We start from the raw sequence: 25,279 nt of genomic DNA on the forward strand, positions 1-25,279 counted from the left end.
CCCACGATTATATGGTCAATTAATCTATGATAAAGAAGGCAAGAATATACAATTGAGAAGACTGTCTCTTTAATAAATTGTACTGGGAAAACTGGTCAGCTACATGCAGAAGAATGAAACTGGACCACTTGCTTACACCATACACAAAAATAAACTCAAAATGGTTTAAAGACCTAAATGTGAAGTCTGAATCCATAAAAATCCTAAAAGAGAGCACAGGCAGTAATTTCTTTGACATGGGCCATAGCAATATTTTTCTAGATATGTCTCCTGAGGCAACGGGGGGAAAAGCCAAACTAAACTATTAGGATTACATCAAAATAAAAAGCTTTTACACAGCAAAGGAAACACTCAACAACAAAAAAGACAATCCACTGAATGAGAAGAGATATTTGCAAATGATATATCCAATAAGGGGTTAATACCCAAAATATATAAAGAACTTACACAACTTAACCCTAAAAAAATAAACAATCCAAATACAAAATGGGCAGAGGACATGAAAAGACATTTTTCCAAAGAAGATATACAGATAGCCAACAGAAAATGAAAAGGTGTTCAGCATCACCAATCATCAGGGAGATGCAAATCAAAACCACAATGAGATACCATCTTACACCAGTTAGAACGGCTAAAATCAAAATGATAAGAAATAACAAGTATTGGCAAGGATATGAAAAAGGAACCCTTGTGCACTGTTGATGGGAATGTAAATTGGTACAGCCACCATGGAAACAATATGGAGATTCCTCAAAAAATTAAAAATAGAAATACCATATGGTCCAATAATATTTATCCAAAGAAAGGAAAATGTGGTGTGTACACACACACACACACACACACACACACACACACAGGAATATTATACACCCATAAAAAGGATAAGATTTGCCATTTGAGACAACATGGATGGACCTAGAGGGTATTATGCTAATTGAACTAAGTCATACCAAGAAGGACACATACCATATGATTCCATTCATAAGTGGAATCTAAAAAACAAAAACAATAAGTAAACAAATAAAAGCAGAATCAGACCTATAGAGGACAAAACAATGGTTGCCAAAGGGAGGGGACTGGGAGGTTGAGTGGGTGAAGGGGAGAGGGAGATACAGACTTCCAGTGATGGAATGAATAAGTCATGGGAATAAAAGGCACAGCCTAAGGAATATCGGTGATATTGTAATAGCAAGGTAACGAGACAGATGGTAGCTACACTTGTGGTAAACATGACATAATGTATAAAGCTGTCAAATTACTAAACTGTACACCTGAAATTAATGTAACAGTGTGCATCAACTATACAAAAAGAAAGAAAGAAAGAAAGAAAAGAAAGAAAAGAAAAAGAAAGAAAGAAAAAGAAAAAAACAATTGGAAGGAAAAAATTGTTAGGTGCAGTGAAGGTTTAGTGTCCTGGAATCACTCTTAGTTCATGGTCTTTTATTAATCCTGTCTGGCTAAAAACAATTGTAATGAATCATATTCAATTTGTGTACCAGGCTTCTAGTTCTTAAAGTGTGTTGCCAAATCTACACCATCAGTATCACCTGCGAACTTGTAAGAAATGCAAAACCCCAGGTCCCACTAAACACCTGCTGAATCAGAAACTCTGGGGTGTGGTCCTACAATCCATGTTTTAATAAGCTGTATGGGTGATTCTGATGCAGACTAAATGTTTGAAATTCACCATCCCGGGTAAATATTTATGGCAGTGACTTTTTTCCCTTTTATAGAGTCCTTTTCTTGTTAGCACAAAATAGTACATTAAAGAAAAATCTACGGCTTCAGTCTGCCAATAGTCTTTTGTATCTGGGACATACTTTTTCAAATAATAGCCGATTCCTCTTCTAGAAAACTATTCAGTAAAATAGGACAGAAAGCCTGTAAGACCAAATTAAGATGCTCAAAGCACACGTTTGTTATACCAGTTTAAAACATTCAACAGGAACCAAGGAAAAGGAGATGGGGTAAGCTAACACCCTTGGAATGGAGTATACATATGATTGAAATACTACTATGTCTGTTGTGGGTTGAATTGTGTCGCCCCCCCCCCCACCAAATTCATATGTTGAAGCCCTAATCTCCAGAGTGACTGCAACTGGAGCTAGGATCTCTGAGGAAGTAATTAAGGTTAAATGAGAACATAGAAGTGGGACCCTAATCCAACAGAATTAGTGTACTTATAAGAAGAAAATACCAGAAAGCTCAGGAATGAAGGGAAAATCACATGAGCACACAGCAAGAAGACAGCCATCTACAAACCTGGGAAGGGGCCATCACCAGGAACCAAATCATCTAGCACCTTGATACTGGGCTTCCAACAAGTCTCTAGACTTCTGATAAATGCATGTGTGCTGAGGCGCCTGGGTGGCACAGCGGTTAAGCATCTGCCTTCGGCTCAGGGCATGATCCTGGAGGTATGGGATCGAGCCCCACATCAGGCTCCTCCGCTATGAGCCTGCTTCTTCCTCTCCCACTCCCCTTGCTAGTGTTCCCTCTCTCGCTGGCTGTCTCTATCTCTGTCGAATAAAGAAATTAAAAAATCTTCAAAAAAAAATGCATGTGTGCTGTTTCAGCCACCCAGTCTGTAGCATTTTGTTAGAGCAACCCAAGTGGACTAATACACTGCCTGAATCCTCTGTCTTAAATGGTCATATGTCTTTTAACTCTCAGCCTACCGCACTGGTGGTATGGTGACAAGGACCAGAGTAGAGATTTGAGAGAAGAGGCTGACAGATGGAAGGCGCTAAGAGCCAACAAACCATACTTGCTCTGTTAAAGCATGGGAGTGTGCTGACACCTGCTACAGCTGTAGCTTACTGGCTAAGATGCTTAGCAGCTCTAGGTTCTATCTGCATGAGGCCAGAACTGGGTCATAATGGGTATCACAAGTATAGTTTTGCCAGATAAAACACAGGCCCCGAGTTATATTTAAATTTTGGATTTAAAAAAAAAACCTTTATTTTTAGTATAAGTATGTCCCAAATATTGCATGGGTCATTGTTAAAAAACAAACAAACAAACGAAACTGCATTGTTTATCTAAAACTCAAATCTAATTGGGTGTTCTATATTTTCATTTGCTAAATTTGGCAGTCCAACATCAATGGCTGCCTATTTATGTCTAATGATGTTGTCCAACAGGAGCTGTAATGATTTGTTCCCTACATTTAAGATTTACTTGGTGTTTCTATCCTTTTCTAAGACACTTTTGATTGTTCCATCTTTTTTTATCTATATTCAAAACACACATGCTCCTTTAATTCTCTAATATGCCTCACAAGTTACTAATCATTACGTATATTTATCACTTCTCATGAGTTTCATCCATCCCATTGTGTTTCTTCCCTACCAGAGCTGAATAAAATACTCTCAAAGCATAGTAAGCATTTATTGTGCCAAAATTACCAATGATGATCATAGCATTTCCATCTCAAACCATTATTAGTTGAGAAACAGAGTATGCATTTGACTCATCTTTGGGGGTCACCCTATTGCACCTCAGCCTCACACATTGTTGAAGCTGAAAGTTCTTACCAAGATTCAACTGATCCAAATTTTGGACCAATACCTACAGAAGTGGGTGGAATTTCTTCTCGAGAAAGAGATATGGAAGCATAGAAATAAGACCATTGTCAGGTGGGCTTGAACCTACCAAGTCAGTAAGCCTTTGTTTTCTCCTTGCCGTTCACACATCACTCCTGTCTTAACGTACTTGAGTGGAACATAACTGCTCTTAGGAAAAAGTCCACTACGTCATGTGGCTTGCAAGTTAGCCCCAGGACACATTTCAGTTCCTTGAACATACATTTCCTTTCAAGGGTTAGACACTTTTTATAGGGTGTACCGTCTAGTGGCTTTTTTTTTAACACCAATCTCCTCCAACATTACAAACTTATCTTCTGTATCCCAGATAAAATATCACTTTCCTCATTCTAAATTAGGTCCACCTATTACACATTTCCATACCACTACGTTCTGTCCTTCACAGCATTTCTCTCAAAGGAAGTTTGGGAACTATTTTTTTTAGTTAATTAATATCTGTGTCTGTCAATAGCATGTCAATTTTATTGCAGTGTTATTTATGATGAGAACAATAATATCCAGAATGTTCATTAGTGGACAATTTTGTGTTTACATCCCCTACACTTAAGATTGGTGCATGGCGCATGGATACCAGTCAAGTGGGGATGGATTTCTATTGAGCCTGACAAAAATAGGAACCCAGATAAATTAGACTAATATTCTTATACAATTTATAATTTAATTTAATTTTTTAAGATTTTATTTGAGAGAGAAAGAATGAGAGCACACAAGTGGGGGCAGGGGCAGAAGGAGAAGCAGACTCCCCACTGAGCAGGGAGCCTGATGGCACAGCTCAATCCTGGGACGCTGAGCCGAAGGCAGATGCTTAACCAACTCAGCCACCCAAGCACCCCTATAATTATATTTTAAAGATAAACTCCAAGGATATTTCTCAAATGGGTTTAGGAAAAGTAGCACTGGTAGAATGACTATACACCTCTCAAAGGGAGATTTATGAAGGCTTACCTTTACCTTAGTTTAATGTTGGCATGTCTATTTAAGAATATTATTGTTTTCTGATGATAGCAAGAAAAAGTTATGATTTTGTTTTTACATCTGGGCTAATTTTAATTTTTATTGCACCAGAGACCTTAACTTTGGCAGTGCTTATTTATGCATTTCGGAGTACCCTAACTCACTGGGGATGCTCTTCTAACGAAAAGTCTAATTTGAGCAAAACTTCATGCAACTGGAACTAGAAACCTTAGCTCTTAGGAGATGATGACAAAAAGATGCCACGTGCAGGTAAAGCCGACACACGCTTCAGAATGAAGTGAGGAGACAGGTGTCGTCAAGCTTTGTCATCTTCAGTTCCGAAGATATTTTACATTTTTCTAAACTTGACTGCCTGAGACATAAGTTAGAAACCAAATGATATCATTAAAATTCAGTCAGCATCCCAGGCTAGAATTTCACTCTGTGTTTAACTCAAATCCCTGGTAAAACTTTTGGATGCCATTTTTGCATAATTTTCAAATGTGCCTTGTTGCTCTCAGAGTTGCATCTTTCTGTCTTCTGCTTCCAAATCATGGCTAACAGCAAAACAGACAAGGCAAAAATAAGAGAAATATGAATGTTTGAATGAGAACTAGTCAGGGTAATTCACCATACCAGGTAATAGTTTTCAACTTATTACCCATACCCTCCACCTTTACTTTCCATAATTGGGATAATCAGTGTAAATAGACAGAAGAGGCTGATAATGTAAATATTGGCCACATAATATGAACAGAAGCTGACTTCACAAAAAGAGAGAAGATATTATTTACACTTCTTGAAAACCCATCATAATCAATTTTACTAATTTCAGAGGTACCTAGGGGATTACAGGAAGGTAGGATTAAATGAAGACTCTCCCACTGCCAACCCTTTGCACCAACGTCTTCCACAAAGGGTTGGGCTCTTTGTTCATTGAGAACCCTCTGAGCTATTTATCCTCCTATAAGCAACCCATCATCTGGATTGAGGACCAGAGCGATAAGCTAATATATTCTGTGACAGGAAACCATGCCTCTCCTGAGTGGCATCCAAGCACTCTCTATTTGTGCACAACTATTATAACACTGAAAATTAATGATGCAAGAAAGAACTTCAGCAAAAACTAGTAATAAAGCTCTAACAGGGGTGGCGTGGGTGTGCAGTCTTGTTTCAAGCATCTGAGTGTGTATATATGTGCTCATGCATTTATGGGCATGAATTTGTGTATGTCTGTATAGGACAGACTGACAGACACAGAAAGCCATAGAGACCAGAATGACATATAGACAGGAAGTTAGCTTCAATGGCAAAGACTAGTGCAATCATGTCTTCAAGCCAAGCACTGTGCTTAGCCCTGAGGAAACTTCTAAAATAATATATGGTTGAAACGACCAACCATAGGTAATTTATGAGAGAACAGAGACATTGTTGGTTCCGTAACTTACCAAGGAAAACCACATCTTAGCATGTTTTTTGTTGTCTAATAAAAAGCACTTTAAAAGCTTAGAGATGAGTGCGTTGAGTCTGTAAATTGGGGCTTTTTTATGTTTAAGTTTCTTTGAAATTAGGGTCCAATAAAAGCTGTGTAAAATGAACATAACACTTCAAGAATAGTTGCAAAAAATTATTTTAACTTAAAGCTGTCTGCATTTCAGTGATGATTCCCTTGTTAAACAACTGGTAGTATTTTAAGGGAAGCTTTTATTACTAGGAGACTCAAAAATGAATATAAACAGGGTACTACCGCTGAAGACTCCTCTTTAAAAACCTGTCAAATGTTCTTTATTTCCATTTTCCTCACTGAGTGAGTTATTTCAGCACTAAGCAATTTGTGCATCATGTATAGTAGTTTTCCAGGCTCAAAAAAGGTAATAATTTTCTGATTTAAGCTCTTTTGAAGAGGTATACTTAATATGTCAGGTGTTAAGTAAATGAATGAACTTTATAAACTCTGGCTCATAATTATTAGAAAGTGATCATAGAATTATTGAATCTTCAGGTTGGAAAATGGTCCATCGTGATCATTTTCATTAGAGAATCAATTTATGCAAGTAAAAACTTAGGCAGTAATGTAATACATAAGAAGATAAGTATTTAATTACCATACATGCATTTTATGAGTTTAAATTAATAATTATATATTACAAAACTAAATAGAATGAGTATTTTATGACCACAAAAATTTCAAAGCTACAGTTTTATATATGAAATATCTGGCTCAATATTTACTTCTGTAATTTGTTTAGGTTGAGATCCTGATATAACGAGCTATATTACCACCATTGTAACACTTTAATCTATGATTATGAAATCTATGATTTTTTTTCCAATGAATCGGCCGCAACACGAAAAATGGAATTTTCTGGGGCACCTGGGTGGCTCAGATGGTTAAGCATCTGCCTTCAGCTCAGGGCATGATCTCCATTCCTGGGATCTGGACTCACATTGGGCTCCCTGCTCATGGAAAGTCTGCTTCTCCCTCTTCCTCTCCCCTCCACTTGTGCTCTCTCTCTCTCTCTTTCTCTCAGATTAATAATGAATAAATAAAATCTTTTAAAAATATTTTTTAAAAATTAAAAAAAAATGGAATTTTCTTTCAATTTTGAACAGTTTAAATTTTCAAATTTAAATTTTTTTTACATATTTGTTCATTTCTAATGAGATTGTTGAATAATTTAGACATTTATAAATACTCAATGTCTAGCCAAAATATTTTTCTAACATATCTTATAAAGTTTTAAGGTTTGAAAATGTCAGATACATAGTAGCCTGGCAATATAGATTAAACTTTTAAAAAAGGATCATTATAGAGATAACATAGCACATTACACAGTTCAAAAAATGAAAATTTCATGTAAAATGAGTCGCAGTCCACTTTGACACAAATCCTGACTCATCACACATCACTATTGTCAAAACTGCATTGTCTTCTTCTACACACATGTATAGATGCACTATAATTTATTTAGTCTATTTCCTACTTATGATACTAGCTTTTCCCAGTTTTTTTTATATCAATGTTGCAATTGATATCCTTGTACATATATTTTGGAGTGCATGGGTGAGTGTTTGTGGAATACGTTGTGTTATACTATCAACTCCTCAGTGATTCAACCAAAGAGTTTATTACTCATCCATAAAGTCTGCTGCAATTTCAAGGAATCTCCTAAGGAATGGTCCTCCATGTGGTGACACAGTGCTTCTGCTATTTTGAATTTTTGTTCTGTTATCTCAACCAGTGGCTAACTCCATGATCACCACAGCAAGAGAAGAAAGACTGAAGAATCATAGCAGCAACTAAATGCTACTGTGTATAAATGACACTTATCACTTCTGCTCCCAACTCATTGGCCAGAATTAGTTACAGGAGTCTAACTGCCAAGGGATGTAATATGGTGGTTCTCTCATTTGTCCAGAAGGAAAGAGGTGGACGTGTGGGGGCAATAGAAGTCTCTACCACAGATAAATTCTAGAATTGATATTACTTTGTTAAAGTTCATCCCATATTCTCATCAATAAACTAAAAATGTAATATTTTGAAATGTCAGGAATCACAGTGCCCATGACTATCAGATGTTCATCCAAAATTTCCAAGGAAAAAAATTTTATTTAGTGTTGCAGGTTGAGGCTAATTTTATTTTATTTTTTTTAAAATTTTCTTTATTTGAGAAAGAGAGTGTGATAGAGAGCGAGATCATGAGCAGAGGGGAGGGGTAGAGGGAGAAGCAGAGCCCCCGCTGAGTGGGGAGCCTGATGCAGGACTTGATCCCAGGACCCTGGGATCATGACCTGAGCCAAAGGCAGATGCTTAACTGACTGAGCCACCCAGGCACCCAATTGAGGCTAATTTTAAGCAGGTTAACTTTAAGACCCAGCAAATCTGAAAGGTGATTATTTATCTTACTCAATTATAATCAGGAAGTTAATGAATTACAATACACTACTATAAAAAAGAAGCTGGTTCCATGTTCACCTGTTGTACAACAATCACACCAAGACAAGAGTGTGAGACTAGAAGGCTCATCTGAGTCCTTTCGCATGTTCAGTGTAAGTAAGGTATCCATTTGCCTCAGTTTTCTACAGTTAGTTGTCCGGAATAAGCAAAACCAACAAAGAAAACAAAAAAGGAAACAATCCAAAGAAAAAGACCAATAGAGAGCTGAAAACTTGCACAATGAAACATTTCCAAGAAACTTAACTGTAGGTACAGCACTAGTGGGAGTTTTATTCTATAAACTTCACGGAAACAAATTAAACTTGGCATGTCAAACCAATTTGTCAGTCATTTCCTGTTTGCTAAATTTAATACGTAACATTTGTAACGTGATCTTGTTAATTCCCTAAATTAGGAATATGTTAAAAACTGATTTTTAAATAAGCACTTGTGTATAAACATATGAAAGAACACTATGTACCCAAGGACTCACAGAGAGATGTTCATTTCATTAGAATGTAACGTTTAGAGATATGGAGTAAAAACCCAAGAGGTCAAATAGATTTTAAACAGCATAAAAAGCTGCCATATTATCAGAAATTAGTTAAATTAAAGCAAGCTCCAATTTAGTTTAAATGTGATTTTAGTGGACTTATTTATCCTTTCCAATTTGAGGTATTTTCCTTGGTGGCTAAGACAGAAGCAAATTCAAGAGTTTCATAGTTCATCTTTACATGAGACCAATTATTTTTCCAATTATTTTAAATACTGCTTTTATAATTTACTAAAATGTTGAATATTTTGTAATTTCTTACGGATAGCACATTATGATTCTAGTGTCACACCATGTTAAATATTATGGCATCTATTTGAATATATTTCATGTATGTATTTTAAAATATGTGATAATATTCTTGTTCAAAAAATTCTGGAAGTTATTCCTATGTAACATTATTATTTAACATTATTTATATTATTACTTCCCATGAAATATATATATAGTATTTCCCATATATTTAAGTTTGTATTATTAACTTTAAAAAAAGTTTTTACTAACATTTAATATTATTTAATTTTAAAATAATTTTATCTTTATGATATTCTACATTACTGTCTTAGAAACAGCAACTTTATTTATTCAATATTATTTTATATTCCTGGATATAGTATAATTTTCTTCATATATATAGAACAATTAAATAAAAAGATGCTGTGAATATTGTACATCATTGCATGTAATATATAATTGTATGCTATTCAAAAATATATATATATTGAAACAGCAAATTATCTGTTTACATGATTTTTCCTATCATAGCTTATTATTGAAATGAAAAAATAATGATTTTGATATTTGCACATTTATTGACTATTTGATTACATTACTAAGCATTTATATTATTTCAAGTTTTTCAGTTTTTTTTTTTCAAGATTTTATTATTTATTTGAGAGAGAGCACAAGCAGGGGGAGGCACAAAGGGAGAGGGAAAGGGAGAAGCAAACTTCCCGCTGAGCACAGAGCCAGAAGCAGGGCTTGATCCCAGGATGCTGAGATCATGACCTGGCTGAAGTCAGATACTTAACTGACTGAGCTACCAGGTGCCCTTCACTGAGTTTTATTAAGGTTAATAGGTGAACAATTATATCAATCTAGAATAATGATTTTTTTAATCATCTTTTCCTTTTTTTTAACTTTTTGATGTCTAATCACATTACTCCTATCTTCCACTAGAATGATGAATAATAGATAAAATTTTTTTCTATGATTTTAGTGTTTCACCTGTTCACATGAATCTAATCATTGGTTTGATTTAGATATTTTATTCATATTAAGAGGACATTCTTTTATTATTAGATTTGGTATGGGTAATTGATTTTATTGAATATTTTTCTAGCATCTATTATCCTTATGAGTTTTCTGAAGTTTTAATATAATGAATTATATTTCCTAATATCATAGTCTTTTTTTATATTTTTATAATAAGACTTAACTGATCTTGTTTTCTGACTGAATATACTAATTTTTTAATGAAATTTGCATCTCTACGTGCAATATTAGAATCAGATATGTTTTAACTTAGTAAAATGAATGTGCAGTTTTTTTTTCCCAATATCCAGGCATTTAAACAGAAGTGAATAAATGATTTGGTCTTTAAAGAAGTTAAAAATAAAATTGCTTCCATATGAGGTAGTATTTTTTTTTTTTATTACTTGGTCTATTCATTTTGGTTTTGGTAACTCATTCTTGAATCAATGTCAATCATTTACATATTTCCATGGAATTCTTAATTATATCAATACTTCCAAACTTATTACATGGATTTGAATGTGATAATTGCTCAAAATTTTTCCATCTTTGCTGCATTGATATTCTATTAATTTTTTTATTAACTGTTGTGTTTTTCTCAATTAAAAAACATACTCGCCATTTTTGTATTTTTATCTGTCTATTCAAAGAACTAGCTCTTCAATTGAGTTGTGAACATTTTTGCTGTAATAAGATCAATGTATTAGGGGCGCCTGGGTGGCACAGCGGTTAAGCGCCTGCCTTCAGCTCAGGGCGTGATCCTGGCGTTATGGGATCGAGCCCCACATCAGGCTCCTCCGCTGTGAGCCTGCTTCTTCCTCTCCCACTCCCCCTGCTTGTGTTCCCTCTCTCGCTGGCTGTCTCTATCTCTGTCGAATAAATAAATAAAATCTTTAAAAAAAAAAAAAAAGATCAATGTATTAAGTAGTTTATTATTAATAAAGTACTTAATTTGCTTATTAATTAGTTTTTAAATTTATTAGTTTATGTTTCTAGGTCTTATAAGACAATGATCAGTGATCTCTTTGCATTAATGCACTCTGTAAATACATAGGCTTAAATATTCCTTCAAACCACAAAATCCTTGCCATTCACCCTTTGATTTTCCATTGAACAAAATCATTTCAGTCTTTTAATACCATTTCAAATCTCCATTCTCCTTCTCACTGTAATGATTTTTTTTTAACCTAATGAAAGTGGATTCTTCATTATTTATCTTAGAAATGAGAAGAAATAAAACAGTCTCCACAGCCTGTAATCCCATACTGGAGCCTTTTATAAATATCACTCTAACTTTTATGATCATTTTTTCTTAATCATTTTACTCTGAACAGAGATTAAAAGGGGATTTTAGACATCTTACCTACCATTTACAAGCTTTTGTTCAAAGTGCTATCCTTTTGATATTCAAATTTTACAGACTTACATTTTCCTGATTAATGTTTCTTTTTCTCTGTATATTTATTTTTATTCCTTTCTTAGAATTGAGCTTTTCATAGAACTTACTGTGTAAGTAAACGAATAACAAACAATAGGTTCAATCTGGCTTCCTTTGTTTGATTGCTTCGTTCATACATCGTGTTTTTGTTTTTAATCAACTTCATTTAGACATAATTTACATAAAATTAAAGGTACACATTTGAAAGGTACAAACACAGCATACCAAAACATTCCATAAGCAGCAAAAGCAATACTAAGAGGGACGTTTAGTGCTAAATGCCTACTTTAAGAAGGAAGAAAGATCTCATATAAGCAACCTAACTTTCCACTTCAAGGAACTAGAACAAATGAAAGAGATAGAAGAAAAAGAAAAGAGAACAGAAAGCAAGAAAATAAACTGGGCCTAAAATTAATAGAAGGAAGGAAACACTAAATAGCAGAGCAGAAGTAACTGAAATAGCCACTAGTAAATACAAAAGAAAAGGTCAACAAACCAAAAGTTGGTTTTTTGAAAAGATAAGCAAAATTGACAAACCTTTAGCTAACTAGGTTTGATGAGTTTGTCAAATGTTAGTCTAGCTAACTAGACTAACTAGGTTTGATGAGTTTTGTCAAATGTTTATCACCCAGTAACAACCACCTATCAAGACATCCAACTTTTCCACATTTTCATCAACCAAAAAATTTCCAAAACGACCTTCAACCCAATTCCCTCTCTCATCCAAACTCACTACTGGCTCTAGGTAACCACTGCTCATTTTCTGTGACTGCTTATTAGTTTAGTTTGACCTAGAAAAACAACATAAATAGAATCATATACTCCTTTGCAGCTGAATTATTTTCACTTATTTTAATGTTTTTGACTCCCACAGAGGTTTCTGTATATATCCATGGATTGTTATTTTATATTATGGAATAATATTCTATTTTCTAGCAATACCACAATTAATTTATCTATTTACCTATCAATGGACATTTGATGTTTTTCTAGGTTTGGATGTTATGAATAAATTTACTATGAATACTCCCAAACAAAACAGACACATAGAACAATGGAACAGAATAGAGAGCCCAGATACGGACCCTCAACTCTATGGTCAGCTAATCTTTGACAAAGCAGGAAAAAATATCCAGTAGAGAAAAGACAGTCTCTTCAATAAATGGTGCTGGGAAAACTGGACAGCTGTATACAAAAGAATGAAACTTGACTATTCTCTTACACCATACACAAAGATAAACTCTCAATGGATGAAAGACTTCAGCGTGAGATAGGAATCCATCAAAATCACAGAGGAGAACAGAAGCAGTAACCTCTTCAACATCATCCACAGCAACTTCTTCCAAGACACGTCTCCAAAGGCAAGGGAAACAAAAGCAAAAATGAACTTTTGGGACTTCATCAAACTAAAAAGCTTCTGCACAGCAAAGGAAACAGTCAACAAAACAAAGAGGCAACCCATGGAATGGGAGAAAATACTTGCAAATGACAGTGTAGATAAAGGGCTGATATCCAAGATCTATAAAGAACTCCTCAAACTCAACACCCAAAAAACAAATAATCAAGTCAAAAAATGAGCAGAAGACATGAACAGACACTTCTCCAAAGAAGACATATAAATGGCTAACAGACACATGAAAAAATGTTCAACATCATTAGCCATCAGGGAAATTCAAATCAAAACCACATTGAGATACCACCTTATACCAGTTAGAATGGCAAAAATTAACAAGGCAGGAAACAACAAATGTTGGAGAGGATGTGGAGAAAGGAAAACCATTTTACACTCTTAGTGGTAATGCAGGTTGGTACAGCCACCTTGGAAACAGTATGGAGTTCCTCAAAAAGTTAAAAATAAAGCTACCCTGTGACCCAGCAATTGCACTACTGGGTATTTACCCCACAGATACAGATGTAGTGAAAAGAAGGGGCATATGCACCCCAATGTCCTAGCAGCAATGTCCACAATAGCCAAACTGTGGAAGGAGCCAAGATGCCCTTCAACAGACAAATAGATTAAGAAGATGTGGTCCATATATACAATGGAATATTACTCAGCCATCAGAAAGGATGATTACCCAACATTTGCATCAGCATGGATGGAACTGGAGGAGATTATGCTAAGTGAAATAAGACCAGAAGAGAAAGACAATTATCATATGGTTTCACTTATTTGTGGAACATAAGGAATAGCATGGAGGACATTAGGAGAAGGAAGGGAAAAATGAAGGGGTGGAAGAAAGAGGGGGAGATGAACCATGAGAGACTATGGACTCCTGGAAACAAACTGAGGGTTTCAGTGGGAAGGTGGGTGGGGGCGGGGGATGGGTTAGTATGGTGATGGGTATTAAAGAGGGAATATAATGCAATAAGCACTGGGTATTATACGCAAACAATGAAAAATGGAACACTACCTCAGACACTAATGAAGTACTGTATGTTGACTAAAATAACATAATTAAAAAAAACAAATACTCTCAAACAAGTCTTCTTTGTAGAGAAATATTTTCATTTGGGGATAAATACCTAGGAGAAAAATTGCTGGCTTATATGCTAAATGCATGTTTAACTCTATCGAGAATTGCCAAGGTGTTTTCTACATTGGTCAATTTTACAATTTTACAAACACAGAAATATATGACTTCTAGTTGCTCCAGACTCTCACCAATATTTGTTATTGTCAAGCTTTTCCTTTTATGTTAGTCACGCTAATGATATCTAGTAGCATCTCATTGCATTTTAATATGAAATTACCAGATGAATAATGATACTATGTACCTTCTAATGACTTTCCTATGTCTCCCTTTGTTAACTATCTAATACTTCAGCCTACTTTTTAAAAGATTTTATTTAAATTCAAGTTGGTCAACATATATTGTATTATTAGTTTCAGTGGTAGAATTTAGTGATTCATCACTTGCTTATGACATCCAATGCTCATTACATCAAGTGCCCTCTTTAATGCCCATCACACAATCACCCCATCCACCCACTTCCTCTCCAGCGACCCTCAGTTTTTTCCTTATAGTTAAGAGTTTCTTATAGTTTGCTTCCCTCTGTTTTTGTCTTATTTTATTTTTCCTTCCCTTCCCTTATGTTCATCTATTTGTTTCTTAAATTCCACATATGAGTGAAATCATATGTTATTTGTCTTTCTCTATTATTTCACTTAGCATAATACATTCTAGTTCCATTCACATCATTGCAAATGGCAAGATTTCACACTTTTTGATGGCTGAGTAATAATATATATATACATTTATATTTATATATTTATATACCACTCTTCTTTATCCATTCATCAGCCCATTTTTAAATCAGCTGCTTTTTTTTATTGAGTTCTAAAGGTTTATATATATATTCAGGATGCAAATATTTTGACAGATGTATCTATTGTGAATATTTTCTTACACTGTGTAACTTGATTTTATGTTCATGATAATTCATTTTAAAGAGAAGATTTTTTTTATTTTGGTGAATTTCAACCTGCCAACTTCTTTGTGCTTATTTTTTCTTCCAGTATTCTTATATTTCAACTTTTATATTGAGGTCTATTACCCATTTTGAAATAATTTTTGTTTATGGTATGTGATAAGATTCAACATTCACATTTTTTATATATTTAGTTATGCCAATCCCATGTGTATTTTTTAATAATTTTTATTTTGTTATATTAGTCACCATACAGTACATCCCCAGTTTTTGATGCAATGTTCCGTGATTCATTATTTGCATATAACACCCAGTGCACCATGCAATATAGTAGGTCATAAAATTTGTTATTGTGTCCGCTTAAGTTTATTATTGTTTTAGTTAGAGCAAATTCCAGCTCTAAAACATGCATTTTCTTTCTTTTATTTATAAATTTATTTACTCTGTTTCTTTATAGAAATCATATTTTTCTTTAATTACCCGAGTATATTTTATAATAGCTTCTTTAACATGTTTACTAAGTCTAGTATCTGGATTATGTGAAGGTTAATTTTTATTAAGTGCCTTTTTTTCCGAACTATGGGTACCAGTTTCCAGTTTTATGCTTATCTAGCAAATTCTTTATTGCATCCTGGACAATGTAGATAGTATGTTGTAAAAACTTTGGATTCTGTTATCTTCCTCTGAAGACTACTGATTTTTGTAGTAGGCAGTTTAATTACTGAGTGACTACCCTGTCCTACTGTAGGCTTGCTTTCACGCATTGTTAGGGCAAGTCTCTGGAAAACCTAAAATGTTTCTCAAACCCCTCTAACTAGATGGTATTCAAAGTCTGTCTTTCTTGCCTATCTTGTAAGGATTTAATTTAGAGTGGATCTAGAATAGGTCCTGTTTTAGCGTATGTTTGCTTTTTACAGGAGAATTTTCTGAAGTCTCAGCAGGATATCTGAGTGTTAATGAGGTCGAAGTATTTCTGCCAGTCTTTGAAAATATAATGCCCCTCACCATCACTAGACCTCTTGTTATCTGTTTTGATCTCAGCTTCATGACCGCTATTCTTGGTGACCCTCAAGTAGTCTTATTCTGTGGACGGGCTGCCCAGTCCTCAGCTGAAAACTCAACTAAGACCCAAACAGTTTTCTGGAAATTACCTTCCTTCCTCAATTCCCCCTCTCTACTGCATTGCAGATACAGACTCGCTTCAGCCTCCCTTCTCACACCTCCTCCTCTCAGCAGATCTGCTGGGTTCTGATTCGATTCTAGCTCATTATGCTGGGTCAGTTATTTCTCCAAGCAAAGAATTGAAACAATTCAGTAAATTATCTCTTGAGTTTCCCACCTCTCTAGACTTGCAATCTTGCTCTTCCTGTTGTCTGTGACTTTGCCTTTTCTTCTCTGGTTCCTGGTTTTCTTTTCTTCTCTTTTCTTTTCTTTCTTTCCCTCTTTTTTTTAAAGATTTTATTTCTTTATTTGACAGAGAGAGACAGCAAGAGAGGGAACACAGGCAGGGGGAGTGGGAGAGGAAGAAGCAGGCTCCCAGTGGAGGAACCTGATGTGGGGCTCGATCCCAGAACTCTGGGATCACGCCCTGAGCTGAAAGCAGACGCTTAACTACTGAGCCACCCAGGCACCCCAGGTCCCTGGTTTTCTAATCTAGAAAATGAAAATTGTAATACTGATTGATTTCTGAGTTCTTTCCCAGTTCTAAACTTCTATGAGTCTGGAATATAGAAGTTATTTTCTTTGCAATGTAGCTTTTGTTTTCCATGTTTATCAGGTGCTGAAGATTTTGTAAAGAAACATTGATATATTTTTATAATGATAAACCATTCAAAGATATGTAATTGGCTTATATAAACAAAAATAATACATTGCAATTTCTTGAAATTTATGTCTAAAATATTGAAGTGTGAGTGACATTAGGTTTATAAATCATTTCTGTTAGCAATATCTTTCAGTATTTCAGCCAAGCATTCAAAACGCATTACATCTAAGAGGCTGAAGAATCCACTTCTCCAGCTACTTGATTGCCCTTAGAAGGGAATAGCAGAAGAATTTCCTCATAATCATAGCAATTCAGTCTCATTTATCCAAGAGTATAATTATCAGAGGTGATTTTGCACCTGGCTTCATACCTAGTATTGGACTTACAATGAAGAAAACACTATCTAAATTATTCAAATTAATGAAATAACTAGGTCAAAAAGCACCTTATAAAGAAACTTTTTTCTGTTTCTTTCTAGATTAAAAAGGTAAAATAAAAGGCCTTTCTTAAATACAGTTTCAATGAAAAAAATCTAATCAATTTTAAGTATATTTAAAATTGATCCAGTCCTATATGTTTAAGTAAATACTTTATGAAATAGCAATAATCAAGTGTTGCAAACAATTGAAAGTGTGTTGAATGTGGAGAAAATATTAGCAATTTCTGAGCACATTCAGTGATTAAAAATAGATTTGAAAGGAAAGGTTAAAATGGTTGTATTTCAATTTGGATAATAAAAAAAATGCTCTAAACACCCAAGAAAATTGGCAAATTGGCATTTTGGTTAATATCCACTTCATACTTAATTTTTTATTAATCATAATACTTAAGTAAAATATTACTCTTTTTATGATTCAGTTCTAGATTTAAAGACATTATATATATATATATATACACACACACATATATATATATATATACACATATATATATATATATTTTAAGAGAGTTAACTGTATATTTATTCACTAGAAGACTGGGTAAAATAAATTGGATTACCTTGTCCTGTATGCTAGTGTGCACATACTATTTGAATGAAGATACCAAGGATGGAATGGCTTTCAAAAGATACTAAGTCTTGGAAGACTTAAAAATCAGCCTATCTCCTCTTATAAAATTTAAAGCCCTTTCTTATCTGTAATAGAAATCAGCAGTAATGTTCAAAACCTAGGCTAACTAAAAGAATAGAAAAACAGATTGATGTTGTAGAGAGCCCAGAGTAGGAACACACAAATAAGGTCAACTGATCTTTGACAAATGCAGAAAGAAAATACAATGGAGACAAGATAGTTCTTTCAACAAATGGTCCTGGAACAACTGGACATCCACATGTTAAAAAAAAATGTAGACACAGAAAAATATTAACTCAAAGTGTATCACAGACCTAAATGCAAAGCACAGTACTATAAAATTCCTAGAAAAAACATAGGAGAAAAACTAGATGACATTGGGTTTGACAATGACTTTTAGATACAATATTAAAGGAATTATCCACTTAAAAAGTTAATTGATAAATTGAAATTCATGAAATAAAAACTTCCACTCTGCAAAAGACATTGTCAAGAGAATGAGAACAAGCAACAAAATGAGAGAAAATACTTGAATAAGACATCTGATAAAAGGACTGTTACCTAACATGCATGAGGCATTCTTTAAACTCAAGAATAAGAAAATAATCCTTTAAAAAGTAAGAGATCTGAACAGAAGTCTTACCAAAGAAGATACGGATATTGGAAGAGATGCCCAATATCATATGTAACTAAGGAATTGCAAATTAAAACAAGGAGATAACCTACACATCAATTAGAATGGTCAAAATCCAAAACGTGGAAATCAATTGTTAGCAAATATATGAAGCAAAGGACCTCTTCCATTCTTAATGGGAATGCAAAATGGTACAGCCACTCTGGAAGACCATTTAGCAGTTTCTTAACAAAATTAAACACCTTCTCACCATATACTACAACAATCATACTCCTTGGTATTTCCCCAAATGAGTTAAAAACTATATCCACACAAAAACCTACATGTGATGTTTATAGTAGCTCCATTGATAATTGCCAAAATGTGTAAAAACCAAGACATCTTTTAGTAGGTGAATGGATATATCAGCAGTGGTACATCCAGACAGTGGAATATTATTCAGTGCTAAAAAGAAATGAGATATCAAGCTATGAAAAGACATAGAGGAAACTTAAATGCATAATACTAAATGAAATAAGCCAATCCCAAAAAAGAATACATACTGTATGATTCCAATTATATAACATTCTGGAAAAGGTGAAACCATGAAGACACTAAAAATATCAGTGGGTGATAGGACATAGAGAAGAGGGAGGGATGAATGATAGCCCACAAAATATTTTTAGGTCAGTGAAGCTACTATATATGGTACTATCAGAGTGGATACACCTCATCATACATTTCTCAAAACCCACAGAATGTAAAACACCAAGATTGAACCCTACTGTAAACTACAGATTTGGATGATAATACTGTTCAATATAGGTTCATTGATCGCAACAAATGTGTCGCTCTGGTGCGGGTTGTTGCTAGTGGCAGAGGCTGTACAAGTGGGGCCGAAGAGGTTACTTAGGAAATATGCATTTTCTGCTCAATTTTCCTGCAAACCTGAAACTGCTCTAAAAATGAAGTCTTTAAAAAACCAACCTATATTAACTTCAAAAGAAATGAGTAAAAATACGTACTGGAAGATGAGGATGTTTCGAAAATATGTCTTAACTACAATTAATATAAATAATATCATAGGACTACAAACCTATCATGAGTTACAATTTTGCACCCATTTCTAATGTATGGCTTCCCCCCCCATCAAGCAATTCTCAGACACTATCTGTTATCCTGTAATTTGACTCAATTCTGTCACAGTTTACCAGGAGATAGCATCAGATGCCACAGGTTAAGGGCTCAGTCCTACAAGACTGCCTCCCATACACACACTTAAGAAAATTGCAAGTCCAGGGCACCTGGGTGGCTTGGTTGGTTAAGCGTCTGCCTTTGGCTCAGGTCATGATCCCAGGGTCCTGGGATCTAGCCTCACATAGGGCTCCCTGCTCAGTGGGAAGTCTACTTTTCCCTCTCCCTCTCCCGTTTTCCTTGGTTGTACTGTTTCTCTGTCAAATAAATCTGAAGAGGAGAAAGGAGAGGAGGGGAGGGGAGGGGAGGGGGGGTAACTGCAAGTCCCAGTCATCACTTATGCTTCTGCCCAACTGGCTATAGATCCAAGGTTCCCAAATCCCCATTTGGGGTTTAATTTGCTAGAGAGCAGAATTCAGAGAAACATTTTCATGAACAGATTATCAATTTATTAGAAAAAGCTGTAACTCAAGAACAGCCAGATGGAAGAGATGCACAGGGCAAAGTATGGGGAAGGGGTAAGAAGCTCCCATGCCTACTCCAAACGAGCCCAACTCTCCCCAAATCACCCCATGATCATCAACCTGGAAGCTTTCCAAACACTGTCCTTTTGGGTTTATGAGGAGGCTTCATTACCCAGGCATGACACAGGCATGGGCCACTGGTGATCAAATTCAAACTCCAACCCCTCTATCTTCCCAAAAGGTCTGAGAGAAGGACTGAAAATTCCAACCTTCTAATCACATGGTTGGGTCCATTGGGAACCAGCCCCCATCCTTAGGTACTTACTAACCTAACAAAAGACACCTTTATGGCTATTGTCACAGGAATTTCCAAAGATTTTAAGAGCCCCTTGCCAGGAAAGGAGCTGAAGACCAAATATGCATTTGTAATTCACAATATTATACGAGTCAAATGGAAAAAAGGCAGCAGCAGCTACTAAAAACATCTAATCACATCTTAGATTCCATTAATTGAAGATGTTTGCTCAGAATAAAAATAGGTAATAGTTACAATATAGTCTGTGCTACTCAAAACCTATTAGAGGTGTGTCACTTTGAGCTTGTTTCCACATTTCCATATGAATATGCCAAGGGGATGGTATCAGAGTGAGAGAAAGAGACAAAGTCAATTATAAAATTCTTGGGTAGAGTTGACATTTTAAACTTTGTGTCACCAAAGGCATTTTCTTTTTTTTTTTTTTTAAAGATTTTATTTATTTATTCAACAGAGATAGAGACAGCCAGCGAGAGAGGGAACAGAAGCAGGGGGATGGGAGAGGAAGAAGCAGGCTCATAGCGGAAGAGCCTGATGTGGGGCTCGATCCCATAACGCCAGGATCACGCCCTGAGCCGAAGGCAGACGCTTAACCGCTGTGCCACCCAGGCGCCCCACCAAAGGCATTTTCTATTGTCAGAAAAAAAGAAAAATGGAAGTGTCTCCTGGGATAAAAGATAATTCTAAAATAGTCTTGGAAAGTATATAGAATTAGCGATATGTTATTCCAAGTAGGGTAGTGTTCAATGATAACAGATAAATTCCAGAGTTACCCACCATAACAAAGGTTTATATCACCAGCTTGCAATACCCAACATGGATGCTACTGGTCATGTTCTCCAGGCCATTATCCTCCATGTGCTGTTTCATGGATTCTAACTTCCTCTGGCAGAGAGAGGACTGCCATTCGCCATTCTTTGCCTCCAGGTGCATGAAAGAAGTTAAAGCACCCAAGAGAAGTTGTACGGCTACAGACCTAGAAGTGACTTATATCACTGCTTTCCACAATCCTTTAGCCAGAATGAGTGATACGTCCTGGCCTAAATAAAGACCAGGAGGAGTGGGACATGGAATTTTCCCATGTGCTCAGGAAGTCAATGACATGGGTTGGTAAAAACAGAGCATGTTTGTCTGCTGTAGACACCTCTCTCCACTATTTTCCTAGGTAAACAATTTATTTTTATAATAATAGTTTGGCTGCATACAGTACTTGGTTTCTATTTTTTAAATCCCATTCATTGATATCACAATATTTACATTAATAATAATGCATATAACCTTCAAAAACTTTCATTTTTATAGGATCTCAATCATCCTCACAATTACACTGTTATTATGTTGGTATTTCAAAAATGCCCCTAAGCCATTTATGTATACATAGAGGTACCACAAACTGACTTGTATTAGTGTTTTTCAGCTGGTTAGGTTGGGGACTGTCCACTGCACAAATTCATCACTTTTTTGTTTTGTACTTAGAGAGTTCCCTGTGAGACTTCTCGAAGAGACCTTTTACTAATCCGGTATTCACGGAGATTTCTTCAGCTGACTTGGGTAACAATTATTTCTCCAATTGCTCTGGGATTTGGCTGATCTTTTCTTCCTCAGCATTCCCATTTTCCCCACTCAGAAGTATATGATGTGCTATAATATTCCATTAAAGTCATTTTCTCTCAAAACAAATGTGAATGTATCCCTTCTTAGCAGGACTGCTTTCTCTGTGGTCATCTGAATATTGGCGACTATTCACAGTACATTTTCCCCCAGGATCTCCTTCATGGGTTTGTGACTCCCTTTTTTCAGGTCTTTCCTGTTTTCTCTTCCCTTCAGCCTACACATTCTCTGGCCTTCCCTCAGCCTGTTGCAAGCTTTCTATTTTATGGCCCCCTGAGGTGTGGATGTCATGGCGTGGGTATATATTGAAATTTCTCTTTCATCACCCCTTAATATTCGTCATCTTTCAAATTCCTTCAACTCCAATTTCCAGTCCATGAAGACCTTTCAGTTTTCTGGGGCTGTTTCAGGTCAGATCATAAAGTAAAGCAAGATTCTACTCATATCGGAACACACTATCCTGTATTTCCTTAGCCACAGCCTATAATTTCCATTTCCTCTTGTTTGACTTTTTGCAGTTCATGTGCTCAATTCCTTTCACCAGCCAGGCTGTGACTTACCTCCAGCAGGGCTTTGACTCTAAATAGTCACTTGGGTCTGGTCTATGTTTTTCTGCAGGGATCTTGTTGGTAAATTATTCCAGGTGTGGTCTCTTTTCTTAAAATAGATTGCAGATAGAGGGTAGAGACCCCCTCATCCTACCATGCTTCCACAGATGTTCACACACACACACACACACACACACACACACACACACACACACACACCCCTCAGGGAATTTAGCAAAATATAGCAATAGAACAGTTCAATCTGAGAAAAGATTTGTAACGGCCTCAAAGGTACAGATGGGTAAGCATCTTTTTCATGTACGTGGACATCTGTAAGAGAAGAAACCAGTAGCTCCCATTGTTCATGGCCTCACGGGAAACATGATAGATGGGGAATACGGAGAGAAAAAAAAGAAAAGAACGGATACACATGTGCTGCTTCTACAAAGAAGCCCCCCTCAAATGATGACGAGATCGGCGGCCAGGTGGCAAGCAGCAATTCCCACAACAGACAACAGGCACAAACCAGAGAAGCACTAGATACTGCTCTGCACCTGACTTCAAGTTAATTAAGTCTGGTGTGAATAAAACACAGTTACTATTACCTACAGATGTGATCCCAGGGCTAGGCAAGTTCAAATCCTTTGCAAGATCACGCGGCTCTTGAGCGAATCTTGTTTTCTCACCTTCATTCCGGTATCTCTGGCGGACACACGGCGGCTCCACCTCGGAACCCTCTCCCGGCACAGCTTCCCCTAGCAGAGCAGGGACGCAGGAGAGGCGGCTTTCATTTCTGAGGACCAGTTTAGAATTGCCCAGACCTGCAGCTGTACTAAAACCTGCATAGAAGTTCCCACTCCCTTCCTTACCCCACCCCTGTACTTGCCCATCTCCAGCTCTGCTTCAGAGCAACATTCAAGACGAGCAAAACACGTGCAGAGAGTGGTTTCCGTGTCCGGGAGCCCGTTCCACTCAACAGCGAGGGCAGACAGTGACATGCATGTTCTGATCCCTTCACTCTAACCGTTAGACAACGTTTAGCATTTTTCACCATCTCAAAATATTCTAACTATGCGTGCATCCAATCAAAATCAAAGCAAATTACTATCTCTGCTCATCTGTGCTGTTTATCTAATAAAATGTGTAATTTCTCCAAAGGTAGTGTTCATTCCCTAAGCTCTCCTTCTTAGGACTTTCAGACATCTTCCCTTCTTTCTCCTTTATTAAAATCTCTCTCGGATGTGCTCAATGCCTCTTCCATCAATCCTAAAAGTCTGTTTTTAGATTCTCTGGTTTCCTGTAAAAATGTTCTCTCCTTGACTTATTTTCTTTCCAAGGAGAAGTAATGAAGACATTATCAGCTGACTGCATACATAAGATTTTTCTTCCAAATATACAATTCTGTTGTTCTATGATTTATGACAAGGGGGGTAGAAAGCAGTACCAATGGTAGTAAGATTTTTTTTTAAGTTCTAGAATTCTATAATAATTGAAAAGAACGAAAGCAGCATCAGCAGAGGATATCAGGTGATGGATGGTAGCAGGAAGGATCAGGAATCTAGTGAAACACAGAGTGGCAGGGGCAGTGTAGATAGCCTTTCTTCCAGTGAGCCCTGAGCAGGAAAAGTTAGTCACCAAATATGGTTTAAATGGTCATCTCTATTACTCAGCTATCAGAAAGAACGAGTTCTCAACATTTGCTGCAACATGGATGGCACTGGAGGAGATAATGCTAAGTTGAAATAAGTCAAGCAGAGAAAGACAATTATCATATGGTTTCTCTCATCTATGGAACGTAAGAACTAGGAAGATTGGTAGGAGAAGAAAGGGATAAAGAAAGGGGGGGTAATCAGAAGGGGGAATGAAGCATGAGAGACTATGGACTATGAGAAACAAACTGAGGGCTTCAGAGGAGAGGGGGTGGGGGAATGGGATAGACTGGTGATGGGTAGTAAGGAGGGCACGTATTGCATGGTGCACTGGGTGTTATACGCAACTAATGAATCATCGAACTTTACATTGGAAACTGGAGATGTACTGTATGGTGACTCACATAATAAAAAAACATTAAAATAAAAAAAAATGGTCATCTCTTATTCAATGCAATTAGACCCTTTTTGGGACCTAAGATCTTCATTCAGCTAAGTCACCCACTCTGGCTATGGAAGACATAAGTCAAAAAAGCTCAAATAGACAGGTGGCAATAATGAAATCCCTTTCTTTTCTGATGCAAATCTCCAGAAATGAGTGGAATTCCAAGTTCACACAGATGTTAATGGGCATTTCTTTCCCAGGAAGGCCCAAGTTCCCTGTTGCAGCCGGAAGAGGAGTTGTTTTTTTAATAAACTACCCAGAAACTGCTCATTAGTCTTTTTGCCTTTTATATTCAATAAATAATTCATCCTTCAATATTGTGTCTATAAAAATAAGAGAAGTCAATCAGAAGCAAATGCTTTTATAAGCCGTGGGAGGAAATTTCTCAAAGATTGCTCTTTGTGTCATGACTTTCTCACAAAACGACACTAATC

Source organism: Ailuropoda melanoleuca, chromosome 14, assembly GCF_002007445.2.
Source record: "Ailuropoda melanoleuca isolate Jingjing chromosome 14, ASM200744v2, whole genome shotgun sequence".
Taxonomy (NCBI): domain Eukaryota; kingdom Metazoa; phylum Chordata; class Mammalia; order Carnivora; family Ursidae; genus Ailuropoda; species Ailuropoda melanoleuca.